Source organism: Desmodus rotundus, chromosome 12, assembly GCF_022682495.2.
Source record: "Desmodus rotundus isolate HL8 chromosome 12, HLdesRot8A.1, whole genome shotgun sequence".
NCBI lineage: Eukaryota > Metazoa > Chordata > Mammalia > Chiroptera > Phyllostomidae > Desmodus > Desmodus rotundus.
Window position 1 is genome coordinate 65,348,014 of NC_071398.1, and position 19,201 is coordinate 65,367,214.

Here is a 19,201-nt window from a genome sequence, read left to right on the forward strand (position 1 = left end):
TGAGCAGCAGAAACCTGTGTGTGTACTTGGCCTGCCCGTGTGCACATCCCAGAGCTCCTCCCTTCCACGGAACTGGTTCCTAATTTAGCATCACACAGCTCCGTTTCAGAAGGCAGGCGCCAGAAGGCACTCAGGTGAGAGAGACGTGTTTACTTCAGGGTCAGGTCCGAGAACACCTCCAGCTTTCAAAGAGTGAGTGAGAGCAGCCCATCCCACTGCTCTGCACCCTGAGAGCTGTGAGCCACCCCCACCTCTGGGCTGCCCTGGCCCCTGGCCAGACCTCGACCCCAAACTGTGATCCTGATCTACCAGTTCATCCGAGACTGGGGTCGGGGTTTTGTTTTTTTTTTTCTTTCCTCTAAAAAGCTGAACTCCTTGCTCAATTCCTCTGAGTGACCATTGGCGGCTCTTGAGCACTGGTCACTTCCAGGCAGACTAGAGAGGGACAGCCAGTTCCCACGTGCTGGCCGGCCACTGTCCTATCCAACTGGGCCATGACTTCTTAGTCTAGCCCACTAGTTCTCTTTTCTTGAGCCCTTTCTTCCAGGATGGTCTCTAGATGTGCAGACAAGTCCTCTTTAAAGAGCCAGTTCAGCCCGATGGGAGGAGCTAGGATGAAGCTAAAGAACCAGCTAAGACCTCAGGGTCGGAGGGCAAGGAGATGCGTAGTAATGGGGTCCTCCCCGGGGACGCCTCGCACTGCACTGGCTCGGTTGTGTGACGGGAACAAGGCTGCCCCATGTGCTTGGACTGGTGGAGCCTGGTCAGGGGTTTGCTGTGCGCCCCTCCCTCCCCATGCCTGTTTTGTGGCACCCCTGGCGAGCTGACCGGTGACCACACTGCTGCTATGAAGGTAATGGGCTTTCCTCACTTAAAGCAGCCTGAGACTGCAGGCTCTGGAGGTGGCCCCAGATAGCGTCCCAGCCAGGCTTCCCAGGCACCTCGAAATAGCCCCAGATTTCCGGGAACACCCCGAGGGAGGGCGGGACATTTCTGCCTTTTTTCTGTTTGACAATGCTTTGAATAAAATGCTCTGTAGCCAAACGTTGGATCTCAGAAACCAGATAAGCATTGGGTACAGCCGGTACCAAAACCAGGCCTCCTCCCGGGCCGATCTTTCCAAGCTTTCTGGAAGCAGCCAGAGTGCCTCGCTCTCGTTTCTGCACCTTCGCACACAAACTCCCCCTTTGGCCCCAAGACCGCTCCAGGCCCGACACCTAAACGGCTGCTGAGTGTGTCCCCTGCTACTGTCTATTCCTGCAAGTCTGCAGCCGACCCCAAGCACCCCGACCACCCTCCTAGTAAGTCCTCCTGACGACCCTCTGGCGCCCTCTGGACACGACCAGGTGCCCCTTTGGCCACCTCGATAGCTGAGCTCGCGAAGGTTGTTTCCAAGGTCCTGACCTCTGCCTAGCCCTCCTTCCTGTCACAGACAAACCTGAAGAGACTCTCCATGACCTCTCCCTCTACTCACTCACCTCCCAGTCATCCCTCCACCTCTTCCGTTAGCACCAGTCCCCCAGAACTGTCCTGGTGGAGGCGACCACCAACCTCATCATTAAATCCCGTGGGCACTTCCCTCCCTTCCTTGGCCTCTGTGCCTCCATCATACTTCCTGGAACCAGATGCCTTGTCTCTGTCACCATCACTGTCACCACGTCTGCCCACTCCTTAGCGTTCACCTCCTCCTCACCTGCTCCTTGGCTGTCAGTTCCCTCAGGGAGGTCCCTGCACCCCTGCCTCTGCTGGCTTCACATTCTTCCTGGAGTTTCCAGCTCGTTCCCAACTCTCAGCCTGGTCACCAACTCCTGAGCTCCAGACCCAAACATCCGGTCGTCTCCTGGGCCCTGTATTTGTTCAGAAAGAGCACAGCACGCTGGAGCCATAACCCCAATGACCCAAGTTTGAGGTCCTTGACAATGAACATGCCGCAGGCAGTGACATCTGTCACCCTGTCAGAATCCTGGAGGTCCCGTGAGACTTTTCTGGCCCCTACCTTGCTGTGGCCCCAGCCACCCTGGGTGGATCACTGCTGATTCCAGCGTGGTCACTGAGAGCACAGGCTTTGAGTCCTAGCAGCCTAGACACAGACAGTGGCCCTGGCACCAACTGACGGTGGGCACAGAATCGGCCTCTTGGTGCTTCATTTCCTCTGGAATGAGGATGATGTTGCAGAGTTGCTAAAGGGATTGAGATTATATGTGATGTGATGAAAGCAGTGGCTGGCGCTCAATAAATCCTGGTTTCTGCCACCACCGCCCTTCCCACCTGGACCCCTGCAACAGCCTCCAGAGCGACCTTCCCTTCCGCCTTCCTCTGACCCAGTGGTTCTCAAAGCATTTTCAAGACCAGCATCCCCTGGGAACTCCTGCGCAACGCACATTCTGATTCAGACCTACTGAGTCAGAAACGGGGCGGGACCCAGCAATCCGTTTTGATAAAGCTTCCCTGTGATTGACACATGTCACACTCTGAGGCCCCCTGCTCTCTCCATCTTCCAAGCTCCGCCTGGCTGCTTCTGCACCACCGGTGACTTCACCCTGGACCCCAGCACACAAATCTATCTCCACTCAGCCATTTGAACAGCTGGGCAGCCCCACAGGGCTATGCACTGCTTTCCCGCTACTCTGCAAGACCCCTCGGCGTCCCGCTTCCAACCCCACAGCTGCCCCAAGCGGCACTCCCTGGCCCATCGACATGCCCTTCTGGGTACCATCTGGGTCTTCCCTGAAAAAGGCTCTGGGGGCCCTTGCTTTTGCACACTTTGTGGCCTCTGTGGATGGGTGTGTTCCCCAGAATTCCTGAGCACACAGACCAGGCCAGCCCCTCCCCAACACCTGGACAGTCGGTGCTCTTTGAATGAATAAACGCTTGTCACCAGACGTCGGTTGCCCCAGCAGCCATATTCAACAACTTGCCCTCACCTTGTGTCTGTTTTTTGAATCAGGGCCAACACGTCACCCCAGGGAAACCTACGCCCAGGCTGCTGGCAGTCTGTACGTTAGGGCCTCTCCCTCTCTCTCAGGACTTGGCAGTTGGAGATTAGAGTGTAGTAAGAACGGGTCACTCATGGAACTAGGACGGCAAGTGATGGCAGAGGGTGAAGAAGATGAGATCTACAGAAAGACAGACACTGAGAGGGACACCGGTCCTTGGACCTGCCTGGGTGCCAGCGCTTCTGAATTCCTGCGCCAGGCCCTAAACGGTCTCACAGAAAACCCTTCCCCACCCCCCGGGAAACTACACCGGGATCTGTTAGAATGTTGATTAGTATTCCACTTCTTCACAGAACTCACAATCATAATATTTATCACCCAGCTATGTAATTAATTTAATATCCATTTTTCCCTGCTAACCTGTAAGCCCCATGAAGTCCAGCAGCCTGTCTGTTCTTCCCCCTTTCACCCTGGGTGCCCAGCTCACCACCTTAAAAAGAGGACGGGCAGTTAGTCCAGCGGCCGGTCCTCCCTAGGTACAGAGCGCATGGGCTCTGGCGAAGATGGTGCTGCAGGAAGATCTGAACTCCCCACCTCCCACAGACACCGAATCTACAGCCACATCTGGAACAATTTCCTCTAGGAAAAAACCTAAAAACTAGCTGAGCAACTCCTACACATCAGGCAAATTAAAAAAAAAAAAAAAAAAAAAAAACTCACATCGAAGCTGAGATGCAGTCTTGCTATAAACCCACCCCTGGCGTAGCGACCCACCATTGGCTGGAGAACAGATTAGCAGTTGCCAGAGGCAACAGTGGGGGTTGGGGTGAGCAAATGGGTGAAGGGGTCAAAAAAGTACAAACTTCCAGTTATAAAGCAAGTCACAGTGGGTGATATACAGCATGATGACTATAAGGGGGGACCCAAAAAGAACTGGAATTATCTTCCGCAGTGTGGGCCCCTTGTAGTGCAGGCTTCCCCCGCTAAGTGAATGTTCTAGGAACCCATCTGCATCAGTGTACCAGCTGGCGTTGTTGTGAGAGGCTGTGTTTGGCTTCGGTGAATTTTTTTTGAAGACTCTTTCAACGCACTTGCCCATTTCATGATGGGAGATTTACAAGCGCACCTGCCCACAAGGCGCTGAGTGCTCAGCAGTTTGTGACCAAAAACGGCCGACCCCTGTGCCCCACCCTCCCTATTCACCTGATCTCGCCCTGAGCAATTTATCGTTTCCCTGATGAGAAAAGTTTTCAAGGGGAAACATTTTGCCGATGTGGAAGAGGCAAAAAAAAAAAAAAATCAGAAGCACTAAAAAGCATCAAAATTGGCGAGTTCAAAAACTGTTCTGAGCAGTGGAAATAGGTGTATTACATCAAACGTACTTTGAAGTACTTGGAGTACTTTGAAGGTGATTAAAATTTAAACATGTAAGAATAAACATAATTTTTATAAATAAATTTTGCTTTGGGGGGCCAACCCTCGTATAGTTAATACTGTATTGCATATTTGAAAGTGGCTAAGAGAACAGACCTTAAAAGTTCTCATCGCAAGAAAAAACTGTAACAGCGATGTTGACGGACGTTAACTACTTACTGTGCTAATCATGTGTATCCTAAAACTAAGACAATGTTGTGTGTCAGTTAGACCTCAAAATATAAAATCATGTACTGTATCAACAATAAACAAACAGAAGTGCAGAGAAGCAAAGAGGTCTTGTCCATGACCTTGTGTAGTTTGGAAGAAAAGGCTCTAGCTGGCAGGTCTGTCCCCAGCCCTCCTGGAGGTGGCCCCATACTGCTGAGAGAGCTTCAGCAGCTTTGGGGACAGGGCACCTCCTGGCTGGTGGGGGCTCAGGAGGGTGGGGACTGCCCGGCATTCAGGCCCAGAGAGTGTCACGTACTGAGTTTCTTTCTCACTCCTCATCCCCTCACCTTTTGTGCCTCAAGAGAAGGGGTCTCAGCAGTGGTTTGGTACTCCAGCTTCCTCAGCTTTGTAGGGGAGCTCTCGGGACAAGGAACTCACTGGGTGGGCCAAAACATTCACTGGATTTTTCCCCATAAAATAAAAGGCCCATTTTTTTCATTCTCACCAGTAATTTTATTGATTTGGATATTCTGAGTATACCAGCTGTCTGCCACTAGTGACTAGAGGCCAGGGGGCTGCTAAACATCTCCCAACACATAAGACGGCCCCACAGCAAAGAGTTATTTGGCCAAAATGTCAATAGTAGCAAGAAACTTTGCAAATAACTTTTGACACGTTCGATCAGTTACAGCACCTTCTCCATACACTGCACAAGTCTTTTTTAGTGTTTTAGTTGCATTTTTACCTTTCTTGAAATAATAAAGCATAATATACCAAAAAATGTTGTGTATATTCTTCTACCTTCAAACCTTAAAATGGCTGCACAAAAATTCACCAGTTTTGATGTTTGTTTTTAATGCACACTGATATGACAGCTGTCACAACACAATCTAACGAAATTGTTTAGAATGAAGTTAAAGACAACTAAGCGCTACTGAGCCAGGGTACGGAAAAAACTAAGCCAACTTTTTGGCCAACCCAATCAACTGTGGGCTGGGCTCGGCGCCTGGCTCTTCCTGAGGGGTCGATAAAGGGTAACATTTCCTACGCCGTCCACGTGGACCTCCCCAATAACTGTGCTCCAAGTGTCCCCGAAGACAAGCCCAGGAGAGCACCCGCGGTGTCCCCACAGAACAGGGAATAGCTACTTGTGCCCGGCCGTGCCCTGCATGGCAGCCGCTGTACCAGAGAGAAAACCGAGGCTCGGAGGAGTGCAGGGACTTGCCCGAAGTCACACCCTAATAAGCGGCAGAAGGAGGCGAGCCTGCCTCAAACCAGACAGCTGAGCTCACAGTCCAGTCTCCTAAACCCTTGTGCCTGGCACTCTACGCTGGCCCTCCGGCGGTGTCAGCATGTGGTCGGAAGTGGGTGCCGGGGCCAGGAACTGGGGAACGGCAGTGTTTTCATAAAAAACAGAAAACAGAGCAGGTTAGAGTTGGTGCTAAAACATAAGATCATGGAAACTTTCTTGGAAATTAAGCACATGCTGCTGAACAGTTACTCAAATGGATTTGCCCCAGGAGCTGCAGTTGCGGAACCAGAAAGCGAGCTGGGGCCGATCCCGGGCCAGATCCTCGCCGCCTGCCTGGCTGGCCAGTCTGGTCCCAGGCTGTGGGCAGAAGGGTGGCGGGTCCCTGACCTCCTGCAGGCTCTGCTTTAATGGCGGCTCTTCAGGAGCACTGACCCTGTCCTGCCTGGCGCTGCCCCCTGTAGAAGGCCAGCGCCCCGTCCCCGCCTCAGGACGGCCTCCGCGCAGCTCACCTGACCTAGGAGAGCAGAGCTGTTTAAAGACATTGTTCACCAGCACGAAGAATCTTTCTGTACTGTCAACAGTTGCTCCATGTAAAACTGGTGGCAAAGTTCTAAATTTTCCCTAGAATGACAGACATATAAGGACATTATGGCCAACTAAATTTTATCCCAGAAACGTAGCTTCACCCTTTACTACAGCGAGAGAGCCTGCGTGGGGTTCGCTCCCAAACGAGAGAGCAAACTCCCACAGCCAGCTCTTCCCGCCACACGCGTGAGCCAGGAGAGAAGCCAGGGTCTCCGCAGGTCCCCTCACCGGTTACCGGGTCTCCGGCGTCAACGGGGCACGTTGTCCAAGGGGAGGGAAACTCACCTTCACTGAGCACGTGCTACAGCCCACAGTGCTGTCTTGGGGGCTTACGCCTCTTTCATTTAACCCTATGAACAGGCACGAGGCGCCGTTTATGGACAGGGGAAGCGGAGGCTCAGGGATTAGGAACTTTATGGACAGGGGAAGCGGAGGCTCAGGGATTAGGAACTTTATGGACAGGGGAAGCGGAGGCTCAGGGATTAGGAACTTGCAAACGGAGGCGGAGGAAGGAAGCACAGGTCTGTGAGCCCCGGATCTCTCCCCACACCAAGCTGCCTCTGTCTACGGACGTAAAACACCCCATGTTGCCATTGGCAGTTTCTACCTCAGTGTATTCACCTGAAAGCCAGGAACATCCCCCCACCACACTCTCACCTAGTGTCCCCAAACTCGTGGGTCCCCACACGCAGGCATCCGTCTGGCGTGATTGTCCCAAAGTAGCAGCCAGTAGGTAGGTACAGCAGCCCCTCACTAGCTGTTCCACCAACAACTTCCCTCCTGAACACCAGGTGAGACCACACTTCCAGCCTCCCGTATCCTATGAGGCCGCGCCCCGGGGTGGGAGCTGACCTGATCTACAGATAGCTCCCAGGCCTGGCCCATCGACCCTTCCACACAGTTCTCAGCCCCTCGCTACATCCACCAGCTGGATGGAGGAAGAGAGAGTACAGGCCTAAGTGTGCTGCTCCTCCCTGGCTGCACAACAAATCCCCCGGAAGCTTCATGTGTCTCCCTGCCCTGGCCGTCCCCGCAGACCAACAACATGAGGCTCTCTGGGAGGGGAGCCCAGCCATCGGGAGTCCTCAGGGCTCCCCAGGTGATTCCACTGTGCAGCCAAGGTTCAGCCCCAGGGCCCTAGAGCAGCGGTCCTCAGCAGGTATCGCCTGTCCAGCAGCAGCAGCAGCAGCTGGGAACTTGTAAGAAAATGCACATCCTCCGCCCCCTCCTGGACCTGCTGCATCTGAAATCTGGGGAATCCTGTCTTCCGCTCTACGCCCGGTTCTGATACACAACAAAGTTTGAGAGCCCCTGCCCTAGAGAAGGGTAAGCACCAGACATAGGAGCCTGGTCCGGAGCTGCGGTATCCGCAATACCCACATTGAAGTATGAGTGAGAAATAAACTTTTATTGTGTTCAGTAGGTAAGCGTTCATGTGGCATAAGAGAATCTATGGAAGATGAGAAGGTGGGACTATGCACCAGTGTGCGAGAGCTGGCTCCTACTAGTTATTTTAATTGTTAAATTTTTAGGAGTTTTGCAAGCCAGCTGCCTTCACACGAGTAGCTTGAAATTGGCTGGGGCTGGAGTATTTACACCATGGAAATTGTCAAATACTGCAAACCAGGGTTTGCTTTCCCAGAGAGCCGGTTGTTAAATACTAACCGGCACACCATTGGGACCAGGTGTCAGAGAGTGGGAAGGGAGCGTGGCACCACAGCTTTGGACCGGAAGGAGCCACCTGAGGAAGTGCCACCAGCACATGCGGCTCCCGGACCCAGCCAGTGTTCAGGCTTCTCTCCACGGTGCCCTGTCTTTGCCAGGTGCTTGTATTTAGAGCTTCTGGAAGCTGAGAGAGGAGGACTGTAGGAAGCGGGAGACAGGGATGGCGAATGGTCAGAACTGTCTTACAAGTCAGGAGTGACTGATGGGTCTAGATCAGGGTTTCTCAACCTTGGCACCGAGCCGTTTGGGATAATTCTTTGTAGTAGGGGACTGTCCTGGGCACTGTGCTACTTTGCAGCATGCTTAGCAGCATCCCCAGCCTCCATCTACCAGACGCCATTAAGTCACCTCCTCTCTTCCCAGGCATCGCCAAATGTCCCCTGGGAGGCCAAACCCCTGCCAGGTGAGATCTGGTTAAGAACTCCCCAGAAGAAAAGAGACGCAGGTCGCAGGTCGGGGAGGGCTGGGCCTCAGCCTACCGTCTCAGCCCCACCACTGAGAGAAGATGTTCTTAGATCCCATCACAGTCACATGCTGCTCTCCCCCAGCTGCTCATGTCAAGTTCCTTTCTCTTGTTTCACCTCCCCCTGGCCTCTCCATTTCCTTCCCAGCCACACATGTACCACCCCCTCTAGCTCGGGAGGGTCCACTGGTGCTCTCAGTGCGTCAGGTGTGCTAGCTTCTCCCCTCAACTCCAGTGGCCTTGACCTGTCCCTCAGGACAGTGTGGTAGAGTGATTGACAATATCGGGCCCAATGGCGGATGGTCTGGCTAGATCCCGGCTCTGCCAGGCTTTGGCTGTGTGACTTTGGGCAGGTTCCTTAACCTCTCTGAGCCTCCATTTCCTTGTTGATCACATGGGAAAAGTACTGTTTCCTACCTCACAGAGTTGTTGTGTGAATACAGTGGGGTAATGCTCCACAAGTCTTGGTTATTGTTTTTCATTAAACAGATTTTAGAGAGTGCACCCAGTGAGCAGGTTTAAGATGTCGTGAAGCAGGTGCCAGAATAGGACCACCCCCGGTGCTGTAGAAACCCACAGGAGGAGCCCTAACAAAGCCTTGGCAGCTAGAAGAAGGCTCCTTGAGAAAATAAAAGTAGGCACTGTGCAGACCCCGCTGGTCACCTGCAAACATACATTCACACCCACACCCACTGCCCCGGTCCTCACCCTTCCCAACTCCACAGGGCGGGGGGCCACCAGAGCCTTCTGGGCCTTCCTGATAGAACATCAAGTATTTTCCCCGTTTTCTTTTCCCTTTTATTCACTATGTCCAATTCCCATTCCTAAGGTTCTGCTTTATCAGTATTATTTTAATATGTATTTTTATTCCTTTGTTCTTGCAACGTGGATGCTATGTTTCTTGGTGTGTGCTATTTAAAACTTGTATTCTGAAAAACCTCTGAGGTACACCAAAGCAGAGGTAATATAACAAAAACTCCACGTAGCCATCACAAGTTCGAACAACTACCGTTTTGCCGATTTCGTTCCATCCATTCTCTCCGCTCCGTGCTCCCGTTTTCCTTTCAGGAGTATTTTAAGACAAATTCAAGACATCATAGCATTTAGCCCAGAAATACTTCAGCATGTATCTTCAACAGAAAATGGCATTAAAAAAAATAATAACCACCAAGTCGATTTTTTTCAAACAAAACATTGTTTTTAAGGCCCACCTGTGTCGTCACGGGTGCTTCTGGCCCGTCCCTGCTAACCGCTGCGTGGAGCACCCACCACACCTGCCCTCTCCCTTCTCTCGGTGATAGACACTGGGCTTGTGACAGCTCCCCCCGGCCCCGCCACCGACACAGCTGCAGGGGACCTCCTCACACACTCATCTCATGGCCTCCGTGAGGACTCCCCTGGGATCAAACTGCGGGCCACGCGGATGACGCGTTCACCTAATTTGACCAAGACCAGACAGCCCTCCAGGACGTCTGCGCCAGCCCACGCCCCACCTGCAGTGCCTCCAGCCAGCAGCTGGCCTTGCTCCGCTGTCTAATTGTTCACCTAGTGGGTGCAAAGTCACATTTAAATTCCTATCTCTTGGGTGACTAACATTGATTTTGAGTACTTGGTCATGTTTGTTAGCTGTTAGGGTGAACTGTTCTGAAAATTGCATCTTTTGCCCATTTTCCCATTGGGGTCACTCTCTTTTTTCCCGATTTGTCGAAGGTGATGAGTCCAGATACCACCGCCTTGTCAGCTTCAGACACGGCAAGCACCTTCCCCCTGTGTGCTTCCGTCCTCTCCCCTCCATTCAGTCGCGCACCCCTTCCCTCTCGTCTCCAGCGCTGCGGGTACACCCTGCTCATTCTCACCTATCCTCGCCAGGGCTGGGTTTAGGACTAGAGTTGTGACCAAATCTACCCTGGAATGGAGAAGTCAGCCGGAGGGCTCCCAGGAAGGCTCTCACTCTTCAGAGACACAAGAGCCGGTCTCTGCTCTCCACGATGTCCTTTGGAGGTGACAAGGGGCTGCTGCAGCCACCCTGCTGCCAGCCCGAGGATAAAGCCCACCGTGAGGGCTCGGCATCCTTGGTGGCAGGATGGAGGCTGTATCTCCGCCCCTGGGGCCTGGCCCACCTCTGACTTCCTTCTAAGTGAGGTGATAAAAGTCCTCCTTGTCCAAACTAGATTGGGCCCCGGTTTCTGATGCCTGGAGGGAGAAGGCTGTGGGCAGATACAGTCCCTGAGCCAGTGACTTTGTTTTCCTTCTGCTACAATCACCAGTCAGGATAAATGTCATGTACAGAGCTGGAGCAACACGGACCTCTGTTATGTCTAAGGTACGTGGATAGTCTATTCTATTGCATCTTTATTTTTTTTAATGTTGGGTGTGACCGACTAAATGGATTACACAAGCTACTAATGGGTCACGGCCCACCATTTAAAAACACTATTCTAGGTCTGAGACCTCTGACCCGAGAGGCCTGAAAGAAAAAATGAGTTGTCATCCAGAAAGATAGGGGGCAGGGAGAGTTTTTTCTACCAGGCCCTCAGCAGGCAGGGACCAATCAGATTCCTCCCTCCTCCAAGGATGACCACAGAGTGAGCCCTTGATAAGCCTTGCCCTGGGCTGTGCCCCAGCCCACAGCTCTCCTTCCCCAGCAGTGCCTTTCTGCAGCCGTTTTCGGTGAACAGAGAAGTCTGGAGCTCTTATCTCACCTCTGCCTGGCTCTCACGACGCTGTGGGCCCTGAAGCCTGCTAATTAGAGATGGCTGGGAGGATTACCAGGGCTCTGGTCTGGCAGCTGTGCCTGGCTCTGAATTCAATATCCAATGCCCTGCAGGGGAAGGGCTCACCTTGATAAGCCCCCACGACAAAGCAGGGAGACAGACAGGGTTTGTTCTCAGCAGAGCACTCACCCTCTGAATACAGTTTTTGTTTAAGCCCCGAGACCGGGAACATTCCATGGCCTGGCGAACTCCCCGTCTTCCCAAGGTCAGTCCTTCCTCAGCATCTCTCTTTGGAAACATCTCCCACGGCTGGCCCTGCTCCTGCCCCCTGGCTTTGGGGGCGGTTATGTAACTCTTAGGAAGGCCTAGAAATGCGAGCATACGGTGTCCTCAATTCCTGGCAGGCTGGCTGCTTCACATTTATAGCTGGTGCTGAGAGACTGACTTCACACACACAGACGAGCACACACGTACACATCCCTGACTCATAACCACATTTCTGCTGCGGGATTGTTTAAAAAATTAAACCCAACATCAGCAGCCTCATAACGATGAAAGCATAGGACATTTTGTCCCAGTACCGTGTGGGGAAGGGGAAGTGCATTCAGCAGGCGGAGGGAAAAGACTCCAAGGCAGGGCCCCAAAAGGCCATATCATAGTATATGAGGCCCTCACACAGTACAGCCCCTAAAGTTCATGCTGAGGGTTTGGCTGGGCAGCAGGCAGCTTGCAGCCGATGCCCCTAACCAAAGCCTGCTAGGTGTGGTGCTGAGCTCACAGGTTCGGCATGCATTTATTACGTACTTGCAGTGAATACAAGGTTAGTGACGGAAGCCTGGGTTTGGGGTAGAGGAGAACCCAGAAAATGTCTTATTGGAGACCCGGAAAGCTAAGATACAGAGAGCATTTTATTTAAAGCAGAAAACAGAGGTATGTACTTAGAGTAGTGCAGTTGTTAAGAGCGTACTGTGTAGTCAAGACCGGCCGAGATGCACGTTCTAGCTCCGCTGATTTCTAGCTGTAAACTCCAACAAGTCCCTTGATCTCTGAGTCTTCGTTTTCCAGTATGTAAAGTGGACATAGTTTGTGAGGGTGGCTGTGAAGACTGAAAGAGATGAGAGAGCCCTTAGTACAACGACTGTAAAGAGAAAGTGTTCCATCAAAGTAGCTGGTACTGCAGTTCGCCCTAAGTGCAAGTGAACACCTTTCCTTTGGACACTGGAATAAAGACATGCCAGTTTTCTTTTCTCTGCTGCTCCATGAAGTCTGATTTACAAAGAGAGGAGGAGGGACTGACCTGGGCGAGCCCTTGAGCTGGCTATCTCCAAGCAGCTAACTTGGAGTGCCTCATTCCCCTGAGGTTCCAGTACGTTCACCTGCAGGCTTTCGGGGATACTGCTGATGCTGTGCTGCCCTAGGTTTGCTCAGTCAGGACAAGCTGTACTTGCGCTTCCAAGAGGAGGTGTGAGAACTGAGGGGCGGCAGGTGCGAACAGCAGGCAGGGCGGATGCACTGACGAGGGCCTGGTGCGGTCCTCTCAAGCCTGCACTGGCTGCCTGGGCCTGGCTGGCTCCCCTGCGGCTCTCTTGGCTCACGCAGCATCTGCCTTCTCACAGCCCACTGCGCTCAGGCGCTAAGGCTGGGGGTTTCCAAAGGTTCGGCTTGTAGACCACCCTGTGGAGATAGAATTGCTACCATTTCCCACGCCCCAATTAAAATGCATGTTCTCTACGTGTATTTCTCACTCAATTCTCATTAGTTTACAAAGGAGGAAACGCACCAGGCTCCTGAAGAGGCCCAGTTTGTAAAGGGCTGTGGCGGCAGAGAAAATGCCTTGTTTTCCATCAGCCACCAAACTAATCCCTTTACATATAATCTCATTGAATCCTTTCAGCAACCCCGAAGCACCGTCCTTATTCTGCATTGAAGGATTTGCAAAGCCCACAAGGTCCCCTGCCCCGCGCCACGAGCGTCGCCGACGTGGGCTCACTAACAGGTTCCTCTTCGGGCTGCCTGCCCTCCCTGGGGTCGGGCACTGTGAAGCCCTTCACTACTCATATGCATTACCTCCTCCAGAGCTCACAGGGCCCGTGAGATCGGAACCCATTTTACAGGCGAGGGAGCCAAGGCCCCCAGATTCCGAGGATGCTCCAGTCGCTCAGGTTGGTTTGAACGCGCAGCTTGCGCTGCGCTCGGGGACGCGCAGACTCGATTCCGCGCTACGGCGGCCGCCGAGGGTCGGGCCTCAGAACCCCGCGCCTCTCTGAGCAGTGGCCTCGAGAAATCGATCGAAGCCTCCAAACCTGTCCACGCCTCGGCCAGCGGGGAGAGCAGAGCGGCTTTCCGGCCGAGGGCGCTGTCCCGGCTCTGCGCCCGGTGGGGGACGGAGGGGCAGGGGGCTGTCCCCGGCAGGGGCTCCGGAGCCTGCGCCCGCAGCTGCCACTTGACCGTGGTCGCAGCTCCCAAAGAACCCCCGACCCGCACCCGGGAGTCACGGTGGGAACGGGCGGGTCCAGAGAGTTGTCTCCACCTCCCTGCCCCGTTTACCGCCAGACTGCACTGCAGAAGCGTTAGAGGCCCATCACGCATTTTGAAAATACTGAGAATGGAATCATTTTCAGAGCTCCTCTAACCCTCCCGCCCCGCAAATCAGGGTTGCTATTTGCATATCCACTTCCTGGACGTGGCTTGCTTTCTCCGTAGCTGAGATGAAGTGCACATAACACACAGACCAGTGTGAAGCCGGGGCTGTTCTCACTTTACAACACCGGTATTTTTGTCAGGTTATTGCAGACCCTTCCTAGCTACACTTGTTACGACAGGATTTATCTTTCATGGGGCGGATGTGCTCCTATTTACTGGAGCATTTCCCAAATGTTTCACATTCAAGTGGTTTCCAAAGTTACACCATTATAAATGATTCCACGAAGACATTCTTGTGTACAGAGCCCTTTCCGTAATTGCACCAATTTTCTTCCGTTACAGGCACAGGAGTAGAATTACACGGTCAAAGGCTGTGACCGTTTGTCAGGGCTTCCAGTACGATCGCCGAACGGCAGCCTTAGGCAGGGTTTTCATACCTGGACCATTACCTCCCGGAATTTTCTTTCGGGAAAACTTCTACAATGTCCGTCCACTGAGATGCAGTAACCCTTTCTGAGAGTGTCGACACTTAAATCAGGATCAGAGCTTGACATTGAAGGATGTGCGCCCTGATGGTGGGCCTTCCGCACCAGAAAGAACATTAGGGAGGTTCTTGTGGGTTAGGAGGGTTTCCTGGTGACTCTGAGCGGTGACCTCCTCTGCTGCTTCGGACTGAGCTGGGCTCCCTCCCAGCCCCGCCCGGAGTGGAGAGAAGCCAGGGGTCACAGTGCAGGTGGGAGAGTTCGGTTTGGGGGCAGTGAAATAAGGCACCAGTCCACAAGCGATCAGCAGTCACATCCTTCCTCTTACAGTAACAAGGTAATAAGGAGAGTCGACGTGTGATCGTGGGGCAACGTCCTCCCAGCAGTTGCCATGCGCACCAGCCGGCAGGCGCATTAAAGTCGGCCGAACTAACCGCTGGAGGTGCGCGGGTTTCTGGGGTAGGGACTGAGCCCACGTCAAGGCCAGCTTCTTACTCACTCGGGATAAACCTCCTTGCTGTCTAGGGTCTTCAGGCCAGTGGTATCACCCCTTGTTCTACCTGTCATTTCCAGTGATGAGTTGCAGGTAACCAGCAGGCAAGCTGTCCCCAGTGGGCAGGGGGCCCAACAGTCTTGCAGGGATTGGGGTCCTGGGAGGCAATAAGAAATATCCCTTGTGAATCAACTCTTTGCCTGGCTGGGCAAATCCCTATGCCTCTTCTTACACACACTTTCCCTGCTTTTGGGTCCTCTCCTCCATCCAGCTTTGGGGTCCCCTCCAGTTCGTACACAACCTCCCCACAGTAGAGCCCTTTGTTCGACGGTAGGAGGCATTGTGATGCACTTCGAGGGTTCTCTCCAGGACCAACGACTTATCCCCCAGCTGCTGGGGCTGCCAGTACTCTCCAGGGTCATTACCCCTTTCTGGGCTGTCCACATCCAATGGCGGGTCAACGTGGGCGTGAAGGCACAGTCCCCTCACCCCAGCTTTGTTGAGACCGCTCTGCGGCCCAGTTTCTCTCCCTGCTTCCCTCCCTCCAATGGTGCTGAGCACAAGGCCCCTCCCTAACAAATGTCCCGAAGGGAGCTCTTCATCCCCTGGAGGAGTGCAGCCTGTGACTCCAATCCCGCAGGAAATACTCACTTGCTACTCTCTAGGCCCATGTTCAATAAGCATTATCAAGCAGACGTATGGGGATAAGCCATAACTCAAAATGGGCTAGTTTATGGCTCTATGGCTTCTTTTGTGTCACTTTCTGATCCTCAGAGTAACTGTCAGGCTGTGACATCTATTTCTAGGTGTGATAGAATCACGACCCCCAGTGATGCGTGGGTCCTAATACTCAGAACTGTGAATATGTTAATTGCATGGCAAAGGGGAAGTAAGAAGGCAGATGGAATTAAGGTTGATAATCAGATAATATAAAAACAGGAAGATTATACTAGATTATCCTAATGCCCCAATGTAGTCACTAGGATCCTTAAAAGTAGAAGAAGGAGGCAGAAGAAGGAAGTGAGAGTGGAAACGTCTGTGGGAGACGCTGAGAGAGACGTGATGTGAAAAGGACTTGACTCACCATTGCTGGCTTTGAAAGTGGAGGAAGAGGCCACGCACCAAGGACTACAGGCGGCCCCAGAAACTGCAAAAGGAAAGAAAGAGATTCTCCCTCAGAGCCTCCAGAAAGGGATGCAAACCTGCCCACACCTGATTCTAGGCCAGAGAGACCCTTGCCGGATTTCTAGCCCACAAAGCTACAAAGTCGTAAAGTTGGTTTGTTTTCAGCTGCCATGTTTGCAGTAATTCATTCAGCATAGAGGAAACATACACCAGGCAGCTCCCCCTCCCTAGTGGTTCCCAGCGGCCACTTACAGGGGAGGGGAGGGAGGTCGTGACAGGGACAGGGAAGAGGACGCAGTTGGTACAACTTCTCACACTTGGTCCTTGTTTAGACTGAGGGCTTGTGCCCGCCCCATTCATATGCGCACACCCTACCCCCAATGTGATGGCATTGGGGTGGGGCCACTGGGGAGAAAGTAATGTCACGAAGGCTGTGCCCTCACACGTGGGATTCGTGTCCCTCCTGCCACGTGAGGATACGAGAAGATGGCAGTCTGCGACGCAGAGGACGGTTCTCACAGAGCCCTGCCCTGCCAGCACCCTGATCTAGGACTCCCAGCCCCCAGAACTGTGGGAAATAAGCCCCCGGTCCACGCTGCGCTGTTATAGCAGCCTAAATGGAGACAGCCTTTCTGTCTTCATGCTACCACCCAAGGAGAAATGCTCTCTATACCCTACGTTTTTGGGGTGAAATAATAAATCTGAGGATTTTACCAATAGAACGGAGTATAGAGTTCATTTCTATCGACGATTTTCAAGACTTTTTTTTTCCGAGAAACTTTTTTTTTTTTAATAGGAAATCACAGAGAGCCAATCTCCAAGACAGATTTAAAGTGGTGCTGTTCCTACCGAAGCTCATGGCCCCTTGGTTTTCCCCTCACCGCAGAGGCTCTAGCACTGAGGACAAAGTTTGAAAATCACAGACCTGGCTCACGGGGCCCCTAGGCTGGAGATCCGCAGAGCAAAAGCTGGAACACGCATCTCCAGCCTCTACCCAGAAGCCTAAGCAGAGATGGGCTGTGGGCTCCTCTCAGAACACTCGGCGGGGACAGGCTGCCTCGGCCTTCTCTGACCGGTGAGATGGAGGCGGTGTTACGGAACATGTGTGGGTTTCTACGCACGGATCTACTCCTTTGCTTGCATTTGTGTTTATGTTTTATGTTGTTACGTATGGAGTCTTCCTGTCCACAGCCACTCTGTAGACGATCCAGCACCTTCCACCATGGTGTGATTTCTGTGGCAACAGAAGCACCACCTGACGCCAACCTCTTTCCCCACCCACCTGCCTTGATGCCTGAGGCTCCACCATCGGCACTGCCTCCAGAAGGCTGCCTTCCAAATTCAAAATCCACATAGTATCACCTTTAAACATCTTTAAAAGCAGGATGTAACTTTAAATCTCTGGATTTTTGCAACAAATGATTTTTCTTAGCAGCACACAAAGTAATGGAGCATCTTGCAATCAATGACATCTTAGATTTGTAGAAATGTGGTGTGTCTTGGGAGGACGAGAAATACATTAATCCATTAGCGTCCTTGAAGCAGAGACCGGAGTTACAAAGAAGGAAAACCACAGAGAGGAGCTTAGTGAAGAGAAGGGCAAGCAGGAAAGGGTCTCTCCATACATAGGAGAGTGTGTGTGTGTGTGTGGCGTGCGCATGTGTGCAAGGTAGAGGTTGCACAATATGAGGGATCTGAGCGTCCAAGAGCAAGGGGCTGGGAACACTAGAGGGTCTCTCCAGGGCTAGGTGAAGTTTGTATCTTGACAAGAAATTACATAAATTAAGGTCCTCATTTGTTCTTAGAAGCAAATGAGACTCCAAAATGGTTCATAGAGTGTTACAATGACATCTCTTATTTCAGACTCTGCAAGTAATCAAGTATAACATACAGAGTTTCAAGCGTGAATATAACTCCTTAATCCTACAGAATGATGTACTTCTCATTTCTGTGTCCTGGCTGAAGATGAGACGACAGCTGAAGTCTGCAATAAAGAACTACAATTAGTCAACTGGATTTCTGTTTGCTCTTCCAGTTCATTAGGCTAAATGAATCGTTAATTCATTAATCAAAGGTAACAGCCCCAAAGTAATTGCCAATCCCAGAACGACATTTAAGATCTAAAAAATGAAAATACGCTCCTGAAATGCAGACACGCTTCCATTAATTAATAATTACGATTAAGACAGGAGTTTATTGTTTAAACAATTTGTTTTGAAACAGGAGGGGAAACCAAAATTGCAACTCGGGGACTTGTTATTCCATCTTCTTTGCTGCAAGAAATCAGCTGTCACTTGGTGCCCGGCCAAGGCCGAGAAGTCCCGCTTTGCTTGCCTTTCACTATAAATTTGGAGAGGTGCTTCTCTGGAAAACAAATTGGCACCAACACATCATAAAATTCTGTGCAAAGGGACAACAAATCTTTAAAAATCACCCAGAAGAAAAACAACAGTTTTCTGTTAAAAGATTCATTGTGTTACTCTCCGCAGTTCACCAATACGAATGCAAATGGTTGGGATATTTTCATGTTTGGCAGAAAAGCACAAAGGTCTAAAGAAGAAATATCACCGATGGCTTCGCTGAACAGAACATAATGAACTGAAAATCTCTCAGCTTAGCAACTCCCCCTCCAGTCCTTAGAGCTCTCAGTGGTGCACAAACCCTGTTCCCAGGGAGTTCTGCAGAAGCTGCTGGCACTGAGCAATGTACTAGCTAATCTGGGGGAAGGTACAGAGACGCACAGAGCTGCAGAAGTGACCGTAGAACGTAGCCCTAAGTGCACAGATGGGCTGAGGGAGCTGAGAATTCTGGGAATGGGTCCCCTCTGTGAAATCAGTTCCCTGAACCTAGCTCCCTGGTTAGAAAATCGCCATGCCATCATTCAGCCCACATTGATAAATTATGCTGAGACGGACCCTCATGGACAAGCTTTTGTGTGGACAGACGTTTCCGGTTCACAGCGGAGTGCGATCGCCGGCTCTTTCCTTATTCCTCCCACTTCTCCTAGCAACTAACACGAGTATCTGTTGAATGAATGAATGAATGCATGCATGCAACCCATTTTCTTAGAAGACATTGTTTGGGGGTTACTACACACACAATACACCAACATTACCAGCTATTACTGGCAGTTAACCTTGTCACGGCCCCTTTCTTGGCTCCCCCCCGGGTTGAGGTAAGCCTCGGCTACGGCAGCTTA